The sequence below is a fragment of the Symphalangus syndactylus genome, chromosome 21 (assembly GCF_028878055.3).
Source record: "Symphalangus syndactylus isolate Jambi chromosome 21, NHGRI_mSymSyn1-v2.1_pri, whole genome shotgun sequence".
NCBI lineage: Eukaryota > Metazoa > Chordata > Mammalia > Primates > Hylobatidae > Symphalangus > Symphalangus syndactylus.
Genome location: NC_072443.2, coordinates 50,892,105 through 50,902,870, shown reverse-complemented (window position 1 = coordinate 50,902,870; position 10,766 = coordinate 50,892,105). Strand labels below are relative to the sequence as shown.

Sequence of the window (10,766 nt, the reverse complement as noted above, 5' to 3'; positions counted from 1 at the left end):
TGAGGAGAGCCTCTCTTCCCTAATGTCTGCTAGGGTGGCTGGAATTCCACCATTGGCATCTTTAGCAATGTCATTCTCACTTTTAGGAAGGAGTAAGGGGTCTGGGAATGAGTGGGGTGGCCATCCAGAGGGACATCCTCACAACGACCTCATCCCAGGCCAGCTGTGGAGGAGCGTGGCAAAGGCAAGAGAGGCAGAGTGTGTGCGGGAAACAGCAGGGTGCTTCGGCGAGAGTGAGATGTCTGGTCAGGGGAGAAGCCTGCCTGGGGCAGGGAAAGGGGAGGAGGAGGGGCAGCCTGGCTTGGAGGGGCCCTCAGAGGCTGTGGTGCCCAGGCCAGGTGGGTGGCTCCCGCTGCCTCCTCCTCTTTCCTCTCTGCCACCCTCCGTCCGTCCCCTCCTGCCTGTGCCACTCTTCTCCCTCTGTCCATTCCCCCTGCCCAGCCCCATCTGTCTCCTCTCCATTGCGCCATGTGTCTGTCTTTTCTGTCTCTTTGGGTTGGTCTCTTCCCACATCAGTGTCTGTCAGTCTGTCACTCTGCATGTCCATCTCTTTCTTGCTCTGTCTCTGTCTCATTCTGCGCATCCACTCCGGCATCTCTGGGTCCCCACGTTGCTATCTCCCTGGGGGTCTTTGTCTCTTTGTGCCGGGTCTTTTTGCTCTTCTCTCTCTGTGTCTCTCTCTGTCCGTCTCTGCCTCTCTGTGTCTCTGTCTTCCCTGAGAGTGTGTGTCTGTCTGTCCATCCACTGGGTCTCAGGCAACTGAAAATACCCCCTGCGTCCTATTTGATGTGCAGTTGTGAGATTCCCTTTGAATATTGCAGCAGCGAGTTGACGGTTGCCAAGGGAACGGGTCAGGAGAAATGGGGGGACTGAGGGGGGGACCGGGAGCCAGGCGGGGGGGTGTGGGTACGCTTTTCTGTTTTCATCTTCTTTGGCGCTTTCCTTTTCCAAAGCATAGAAAAGGGCGACAATTTAAAATGATTTTTCAAGAATCAACACGACAGAAATAATGGCTCCTAATTGTATTGGACTAAAAGCCAGGCAGGGAGAGTGGCAGTTCCCCCTCCTGTGCCTGGAGGGAGTTAATGGCCAGATTCTGGGAGTGGGGTGATTAGAGGGCCTGGAAGCCACTTTGCCTGGCACCCGGGGCTGGCATCACCTGCAGCCAGCTCCCCCTGCTTAGCTCTGAGCACAATTTCAGACCCCCACTAAGCCTGGAGCGTCACAGCCGGAAGCGAGATGAGGTTTTGTGGCCACATGTGGAAGTGGGAGGTGCATTGTACCTCCTGCTGGCCTTTTAGCTGGTGGTCAGGGCCAGGGGCCGGGGACAAGAGGTGGGCAGAAGAGGCCAGGCTCTGGCCATTGTCAGACCAGGTACACATTCCAGTTTTCCCAGGCAGCTTTGCAAAAGCATCCTTGCTCTCTCCTCTGCCCAGCACCAATTTGGTCATCATGGGGATTAACAGAGACGATCCCTGCACAGCACCCAGCACGGTGTCACACGGGCCTGGCTGGCCACACACCAGCCTCTGCTGTCCAAGTTAGAGAATGCTGTGAGCTTGGACTGGACTTGAACCATATGCTTCTGGAGTGGCCGTGGTTGTTTCACTAGCACTTACTCACTTGTACACCAGAGTCGTCTGTGAGTAGGATGTGGGTTTGTGCAATAATAATGATTACTTATTAGCTATATAATGAGTAGGAATTATTAGTGGACTTGTTTTCTTGTGTCCTTTTCTAAACTGTCTATGTGCCCTTATCCATTAACCTGCATAGTAAATATTTGAGATAGGGACTATTATTGTTTCCATTTTACAGATGAGGAAATTGAGGAATTCAGCAACTGTAATATAGAAATGAAAGTGCAATGATTGGGGGAAATACAGGGAGTCAGGGGATCAAAGAAGCAGACCCCCCTCTGCTCCCACCACCCTGTTAATGGAAGGCAGAGCCGGAGGGTACCACCAGACAAGGTCTGAGCAGGGTCTGGCGGGGTGTGTGTGTGTCTACTGCGTGCACTGTGCGAAAGTGGGTTTGGAAGGCGGCGCGCACGGACTGTAGACAGGTGTAGAGCTGGGTGTGAGGCCCACCTGGGCGGATTAGGAAAGACCTGGAATGGGGTGAAGGCTCCTTGCAGGGGGGCCAGAGGGCTCCGGAGAGGGCTGAGCACCTACATCCTCTTCCCCCCTCCCAGCTACCAGTGCAGAACTGAGTTGAAGAACAAGGCTGTCACCACCCTGAGGACTTCCAGCCCCACCCAGCCATTGCTTCTGCGGGACCAGACTGCAGGGAGCCAGCTCTTCCCAACAAGAACCCCCAGGAGGGAAGGGTTTCTCCCTTCAGCCCCCCGCCCCTCATCCCCCACAGGCAGCCTGAAGTCTATCTTCTGTCCCTCCGTCTCCGGTTGCTTTGACCCCATCTGTTCCCATTAGTTATCCTACCTCTTTCTAAGAGATGCCCAGTGAGGGTGGGGCTGGGTAGTGGGGACCGTGCCACTGCTCTGTCCTGGAGCGTGCATGTGGCTCTGTGTAGTTTCTCCTCAAGGTGGAAGCTTCTCCTCTCTTGTCAAGCCCTGGTCCCAGCAGCTCCAAGTGCCAGCTGATGCTGCCCAGGGCGTCTGAGCTGTGTTTCTTACAGTCTGCAGGAAATGTGGTCCTGTAGTCTCAACCACTGGGTGAGAGGGAACCAGTGTTGGAGACGAGACTGGGAGAAGGACACAGGTAGGGGTTAAGCTCTCTGTGGAGGGTGCACCTGCAGAGGGAGGTGGTGGGAGGATAGTATGGGCCCCAGTGTCAGGAGGGCTGCAGTGAAGAGGTGCTGTGGGCCTCGGCTGGTGGGGAGGCCTTGGAAAGGTGGAGAGAAAGGGGCTGAGCACCTCCTGGGGCTCTCTAGCAGCCTGGACCTGTGCCCCAGTGCCTGATAATCGAATTAGGACTGACTGATGCCTTTAAAGACTTCTTTTGGCAACTGGCCTTCCCTCCCCATGAGCCTCCCAGCACTAGGTGGGAGCCGGAGTTTTATAGAGGTGCTCTTTAGTTTTTATATTCTGATGTTTTGGTATCTTGGGGCTTTGCTGACCTTGGAGGGACCACTCCTTCCAGTTCCTAGAGATAGGAGATGTCTCCCTGCCAGCGTACCTTTTATATGCAAACCACCCAGTCCAGAGCCCACACCCAGCCAGCGCCTCTCACACTCCGGACCGCTGTCCTCCTACCCTATACCCCCAGGGCCAGGATCAGACACCCAGGGACAGATCTGTGTCCCAGAGCCCCAAAATTATTCAAATGAATTAACCGTATATCTGCTTACCTAGCTTGCTGTTTCTTCTTGTGTATTCTGTAATGGAGGCTCCTGCCCACAACCCCCTCTCCCTCTGCCTCCTGCCGACCCGCTGCTTCTCAGCATGGCCCTGCGTGGAGCACCCCACGCTGTTCCTCAGGATCTGTGAGTAACCAGCCCTCTTTCAAATGGCAGTCTGCTCCTTCTCTGCTGGCCTCACCACACTGAGCATTTAATGCAGCCTCCCAGGGTGTGTGCCAGGCCCCTCCACGTGCCCCTGCAAGCCCACTGCCTTCTTCCTCTTCTCGGGGCCCTGGAAGGCTGTCCTTGGCAAGGATGACACCTGCAGGCTCTGGGCTTCTGGCTTCCAGGTAGCTTTGAAGACACCAGCCAGAAGCTTAAGGGCAGGGGGAGAGTGAGGTTGGGGGGATTACCCCCCTGCCCCTCCCTGCAGGGCATGGGCTCTCTGAGCCCACGGCTCTTCTTGGGTGCCCCGCTCCCATAGGGGTTCTTTCTCTGGGTTCTGGGATGTGCTTTCTCTTTTCACCCTGCAGGTCTTGTCACGGCAAGGGCTTCCTGCTGTCGCTGGCCCCAAGTGCTTCACCATCACCATTTCCCTGAGCCCTGACCACTCTTTGTAAAGGGTCCTGAGTGAAATGCTCCTTCATTGTTCCACTGGTGTGAGTTTTGGTCTCCTGCCAGCCTTGATAACAGGGATGACAATGGCAGGGCCGGGCTGGGCAAGGGGTGGGGGTGATCCCCAGCCATTAACCTGAGAAGCTGCCTTTCATCTTTAGAGAGTTTTCTGACTGACACTTCAATTAAACTATTCCAGGACAAACCACCAAAATGCTAAATTATACGGATCAGATGGGTGAAAACAGGCACACCCATTCACCTTCTTAAGTTACTTTTTTCCTTTTTTTAGAGAGATAATTGGGACTAAGTGTTTCCCAAAATGTGCTCATTCTTCTACCACCTCCACAATTTTTGCCATATCTGCACACCACCTGTATGATTATTTATCTAATAATTTCCTTTCACTCAGCTTACTTTTTGAAACAGTCAGGTGTATATAATTTACATAATTGGAGATATAATTTACATACAGTAGAATTTACCCCTTTGAAGCGTGTCATTCAGTGAGTTTTGACAAATGCACACAGCCACGTGACCACCACCACCAAGACCTAGACCGGCGCACCACCCCCACGCTGCCCTGGTGTCCCTCAGTGGTCAGACCTGTCTGCCACCCGAGGCCCCGGGCCACCCCGATCTGATTCCTGTTCCCAGGGTTTCCCACGGTTCTGCCTTTTCCAGAACTTTGTGTGAATGGGGTCATACAGTGTGTGGCTTTTGTGTCTCACTCCTTTCACTTAGTGTGATGCTGCCACCCCAACCTTTTTAGTTTTTTTTTTTTTGAGGCAGAGTCTTGCTTTGTCACCCAGACTAGAGTGCAATGGCGTGATCTCGGTTCACTGCAACCTCTGCCTCCCAGATTCAAGTGATTCGCCTGCCTCAGCCTCCCGAGTAGCTGGGATTACAGGCATATGCCACCACACCTGTAATTTTGTATTTTTAGTAAAGACAGGGTTTCACTGTGTTGGTCAGGCTGGTCTTGAACTCCTGACCTCAGGTGATCTGCCTGCCTTGGCCTCCCAAAGTGCTGGGATTACAGGCGTGAGCCACCTTGCCCAGCCCACCTTTTTTTTTTTTTTTTTAATCAAGCTAAAACCAGAACCATAATGTGCTCATTTTATTGTCCAGCATTCTTGTTTCTATATGCTGTGTTTGCATGTAATAATTCAACAAACCCATAGCCTGGCTCTAGTTTTGAAATGTTTCCAGGCAGTAGAATTCTCCCTTCTTAGTTGTGACAAATGCATACAGTCACGTATCCCCTGCCCTGCAAGCAAAGAACAGACAGTGCCATCACCCCAAAACCTCCTGGGCCTCCCTTTGCCATCAGTCACTTCCCCCTCCCCAAACCGCCCCCCGTAGGAACTGAGCTGACATCCCTCCCATAGGTTTGCTTTTGCCAGAGTTTCGTGTGAGTGGAATAGCTGTGGCATTTCAAGTCTGGTGTATGTCACTGAGCATGTTTGAGATTCTTCCATAGTCCTGCATGTATTAATATTTGTTTCCTTTTCATTACTGAGTACTATTTTATTGTACAGATGTGCCACTGTCCCTTAATCCATTCACCAGCCGATGGACACTTGGGTTGTTTCTGGTGTGGGCCTGTTACGAATAAAGCTGCTATAAACATTTGTACACAGGTCTTTGGCCATATGTGTTCATTTCTCTCACCTCACACAGACTTGCAGGGTTGTATGGAAAATGTATGTATAGCTTTATAAGAGATGGCCTAACTGTCTTCCAACCAGGCTGCACTCTTTCCCTTCCCGCCAGCAGCAAGCGAGAGTTCCAGCCGCTCTGTATCCGTCAGCACTCAGCTGTGAGGTTTTACATTTTAGCAGATCAAGTAGGTGTGAAGTGGCAGCTCACTGTGGTTTTAATTTGCATCTCCCTAATGACTAAAGACAACTAATGATGTTGAGCATCCTTTTGGAGGCTCATTTCCACCTGTATCTCTTCTTAGGTGATGTATCTCTTTAACTCTTTTGTCCATTTTTATTGGGTAAAAGTTTGCCTTTTTCTTATGGAGTTGTAAGAGTTCACTTTATATTCTAGACATCCATTTTTGGTCAGATATATGTTTGGCACATATTTTTCCCAGTTCTTGGATGCTTTTTCATTCTCTTAACAGTGTCCTTTTTCTTTCTGTTTAATTTTTTTTTTTTTTTTGAGACAGGGTCTTGCTCTGTCACCCAGGCTGGAGTGCAGTGGTGCAATCTTAGCTCACTGCAGCCTCAACCTCCTGGGCTCGAGAGACCTTCCCACCTCAGCCTCCTGAGTAGCTGGGATCATGGGTGGGCACCACCACACCTGGCTAATTTTTGTATTTTTGTAGAGATGAGGTTTTCCATGTTGCCCAGGATGGTCTTGAACAACTGGGCTTAAGTGATCCACCTGCCTCAGCCTCCCACAGTGTTGAGATTACAGGTGTGAGCCACCACACCCAGCTTCTTAGTGTGTTTTTCAAAGAGCAGGGTTATTTAAGTTTGATGAAGTCTTCAATTTACTTTTAAAGCTTAAACATGTTGTTTTACAGCTTTACATGGCAAACTCATCGTACTTGCCATAAATTTATATGTTATAAATGATTTTGGTAGAAAGTTACAGAAAACTCAACTTTCAAGGCCTTTGGGAGTTATCCTAATAGACATGTGATTATCCCACGGAACAGGGAACCTTGAAAAGGCAGCCCTGGTAATGTCATCAAGGGCTAGGCCTTCCCACCTCTCCACACCACCTTCAGATTCCACAGCCTGATGATGTTTGCCCTCAGTCTCATTGCCCCGAGTTACTGGATGGTTGCCCAGCTCTGGGCATCACACCCATGGTTCAGAGCAGGAAGAAGAGCAAAGACAGACAGAGCAGGGCTAGGTCAGGGTGGGGCCAGCCAGGGACCCAGGGTGGCACATTGAAGGAGGCATTGGTCTTGGTGTATGGCCCTGACGGTGAGCACCTTCTTAAATATGGTACCCTGGGCACCTCTCTTGCCTCACCTTAGTCCCAGCACTAGCACAGAGCTGGAAGTTTCCCTGCCTTTCTCTTATCATGTGATCTGTCTCCCAGAAGCTCTCCCAGCAGACTGCTCTGTGTCTCATGGTTAGAACTAGGACTGTACTCATAGCCATTCCTGAATGCAAGGGTGGCCAGGGGAGAAGATATCTTGGCATGTTGCAAGAAAAAGTGGAGAAGGCACGCTTCTATGTAAAGGGGAAGAACTTTCCTGTGTTTAAGATGCAAGCAAATTATGCGTGTCAAAAGAACATAACCCAAGATACTGTTTTGAAACTGCCAGCTTTGCTAACTTAAAAAATCTGTTTAGTTCCGGATGCATTTGAGTTTGTGGCCCTTGTTAAAATCCATATACATTATGCAATTATAAAGAACACAGAATGACCAGAACAATCTTGGAAAAGAACAAGTTTGGAGGACTACACATCCCAATTTCAAAGCTTATTACAAAGCTACAGTATGGTACTACTTAAGAACAGACATATAGACCAATGGATAGAATTGAGAGTCTAGCAATAATTTGTGGTCATTTATGTTTAACTGCTTTATGGCAAGGGTGCCAAAAAACTATTCAATGCAGAAAGAGTGGTCTTTTGAACAATACTGCTGGGGAAATTGAATATCTACAAACACACAAATAAATTTGGGCTCCTACCTCACACCATACACAAAAAATTAACTCAAAATGGATGAAATACCTAAAACTATAAGAGTTAAAACTATAAAACTCTTAGAAGGAATGATAGGGGAAAAGATGTGTGACCATGAATTAGGCAACAGTTTCTTAGAAATTATTTCCAAAGCACAAACAATAAAATAAAAAATAAAGTAGATTGCAAAACTGGTAAAAACTAGTACATCAAAGGACACTATCAAGAAAGTGAAAAGACAACTTATAGAATGGGAGAAAATATGTTCAAATCATATATCCGATAGGGGTCTAGTATTCAGAAAACTTAAAGACCTCCTACAACTCAAAAATAAAAGGATGAATTTAATTAATTAAATTAATTAAAAAACAGACAAAGGATCTGAGTAGACATTTCTCCAAAGAAGATGTACAAATGGTCAGTAAGACATGAAAATATCCTCTGAATATCACTAGTCATTAGGGAAATGGAAATCAAACCCACAACAGGATAATGATTTCACACCCGCTAGGATGGGTACAATTTTTAAAAAAGGGAAAATAACAAGTGTTTTTGAGGATGTAAAGAAATTAGAATGCTGGTGTATTGCTGATGGGAATGTAAAATGATGCAGCCACTGTGGAAAATAGCTTGGCAGTCCCTCAAAAAGCTAAACATAGAACTACCATATGACCCAGCAATTTCACTCCTGGGTATAAAACGTATGTTCACACAAAAACTTGTACATGAATATTCATAGCAGCATTCTTCATAATAGTCAAAAAGTGGAACCCATCCAAATGTGGCATATCCATACAATGAAATATTATTCAGCCATAAAAAGGCATGAAGAACTTGCTATTCCAAGTACTGAACCTTGGAAACATTGTCCTAAGTGGAAGAAGCCAGTCACAAAAGATTGTGTAGCCTGAGATTCCATTTATATGAAATATCCCGAAGAGGCAAATCCATGGAGACAGAAAGCAGATGAATGACTCCCAGGGGCTGAGGGAGGGCGGAAATGGGCCATGGTGTTAAAGGTATAGGTTTCTTGGAGTGTGATTAAAATGTTCTGGAATTAGATAGTGGTGGTGCTAGTGCAACATAGTAAATATACTAAGAACCACAGAAGTACCCATTTTTAAATGGTGAAGTTTATATAGTTTATGTTATGTGACTTGTATCTCAATTAAAAAATTGTTAAAAAGGACCTTGTGCCTGGAATGGCTCCAGGCTGAAAGCTGAGGAGGGAGGCTGTTCCACCTGATAACATGTGCTTTCTTCCCCATCAGAGGCACCCATGGTGGAGGGGGACCCACGTGAGGAGAGGCAGGGGCAGCTCCTCAACCTGGGGACGACAGGTGCTTGCTGCCTTCTGAAGGCGGCAGGGGCCGTCTGTGGTCCTGGAACGCGGTGGCAGTCTCGGCTTAGTTCCCGGATCCTCGTATACCCAGGCAAACGTCACCTGCAGAAGTTTCAAGCCAGCCTGGCGTAGACTGCTCTCGCCACACGTGCGTGGAGCCTTGGAGACACCTGGGGTGCCAGCTTCTGGGCTGCAGCCCCAAGAGACAAACAACCTGCCGTCTCCCTTCCCTCTGTGTGCACAGCCTGGCTTCATTAGTGGGGAGGTGATGATCTAATTTCCTCCAAACAAATGTTTGGGATGTAGAGTTTTCCTTCAACAATGAGCAGTGGCAGACGGTGAGAAATCTGCTTGCACCTTCTGGGGCTGGGTGGGGGAGCCACCCTGACATGCCTGCCAGGCTGGCAGGCACTGCCTACTGTGGCCTGGGGTTTCCTCACATCCCGGCCTGGGACATGACTGGCTAGAGCTATAAGAAGGATGATGCTGGTCCATCAGTGGTGGTGGTATAAGGCAGGCAGACTGGCAGGAGTTCTTCCTACGACCCCTCCACCAGCTCAGAGTTGGGGAGCCTTGCATTTCCCGCATGCTGGAGAGTGACTTCGGCAGGGCACTTGCCCACCTGAGTCTCCAGGAAGGGGATCTTGAGACAAAGCTCAGTAGGCAGGGTGTTTGGGGGCCAGTCCTGTGGCAGGGAGGGAGGAAGCAGGAAGGGGCAGAGGGGCACACTGAGCTGCAATGCAGGTGCAGTGACAGCCTCCATTACCTTTGTAGGGATCCTAGAGCTGTTCTGAGTCTGGGATGTGGCCGGGCCATGCTTACGTGGAGCAGTCATGGGACATGGGCTCTCCCTGGGGTAATGAGGTATGCATCTGGGGCTACCTCTGCCAAGGCCTTTCTGCCCCCAGCACTGCTGGGAGCTGGGAAATAAGCCCTACAGGGACCTGGGTGGTGTGATGCGGCCTCCAGCACACCAGTCTCTAAGGTGTGGAACTCGGAAGCCTCTTGCTCTGGGTGAGATGCAGTGATGAAGACAGAGAGGCAGCAGGGAGCTCTCACCCTGTCCAGGGCTTTTGGCCACATTATCAGTCCTTACAAGGATGGTGTGATCTTGGTGGGCTGCCTCTGAGATATTTTACCAATCAGAAAAATATACCAGATCTGATTTGTCCCTGTCTTGGGTCCCCAGGGCCAGGCTTTCCTGGTGTGGAGCGGGCACTGGTAATCTGTTAGTGCCTTCACTTCTCAGTTCAACTGCAGCTTCCACCATTGTCCTATCATTTTCTTAGCATTAATTCCCCTTTTACCAGATGCCCTATGACAATAGGATGTGCCAGATCCAACATTTAGATCTTTTATTGTCCTTCTTAAATTTTTTTTATTTTTAGAGACAGGGTCTCACTCTATTGCCCAGGTTGGAGTGTGGTAGCACAGACATGGTTCACTGCAACCTCAGACTCCTAGGCTTAAGTGATCCTCCCACCTCAGCCTCTCGAGTAGCTGGACCGCAAGCATGCACCACCATGCCCAGTGAATTTTTTATTTTTGATAGAGATGGGGTTTCACCATGTTTCCCAGGCTGGTCTCAAACTCCTGAGCCCAAGTAATCTGCTAGCCTCGGCCTCCCAAAGTGCTGGGATTACCAGGCATGAGCCACTGTGTCCCAGTGTCCTTTTTTTTTTTTATTACATGATTTTTCTTAATAAAGTCAATGAATGAAATGATTTTTGTCATAGTAGAAACTGATAGTTGAAAAGATATTCACAGAAACTCTATGAGGCTCTTTCCTGCATTTGAACCAGCTTCGAGCCTTGACTCAAATGTCACCCCCTCCACAAAGCAGCCCC

General features: G+C 49.1%; 1 long non-coding RNA gene across 2 annotated transcripts; it reads left to right on the top strand.

The window, feature by feature from the left end:
• The first annotated feature begins 417 nt into the window (after positions 1–417).
• LOC129471122 (uncharacterized) lies at positions 418–9,492 on the top strand. 2 transcript variants are annotated; one of them, XR_010118644.1, is made up of 4 exons: positions 418–850; positions 1,437–1,642; positions 2,195–3,959; positions 8,849–9,492. It is a non-coding gene; the product is annotated as an uncharacterized lncRNA (long non-coding RNA). The 2 variants fall into 2 exon arrangements; XR_008653489.2 differs by lacking the exon at positions 8,849–9,492 and having other exon boundaries at positions 2,195–3,444; positions 3,834–3,897.
• The last annotated feature ends 1,274 nt before the right edge of the window (positions 9,493–10,766 follow it).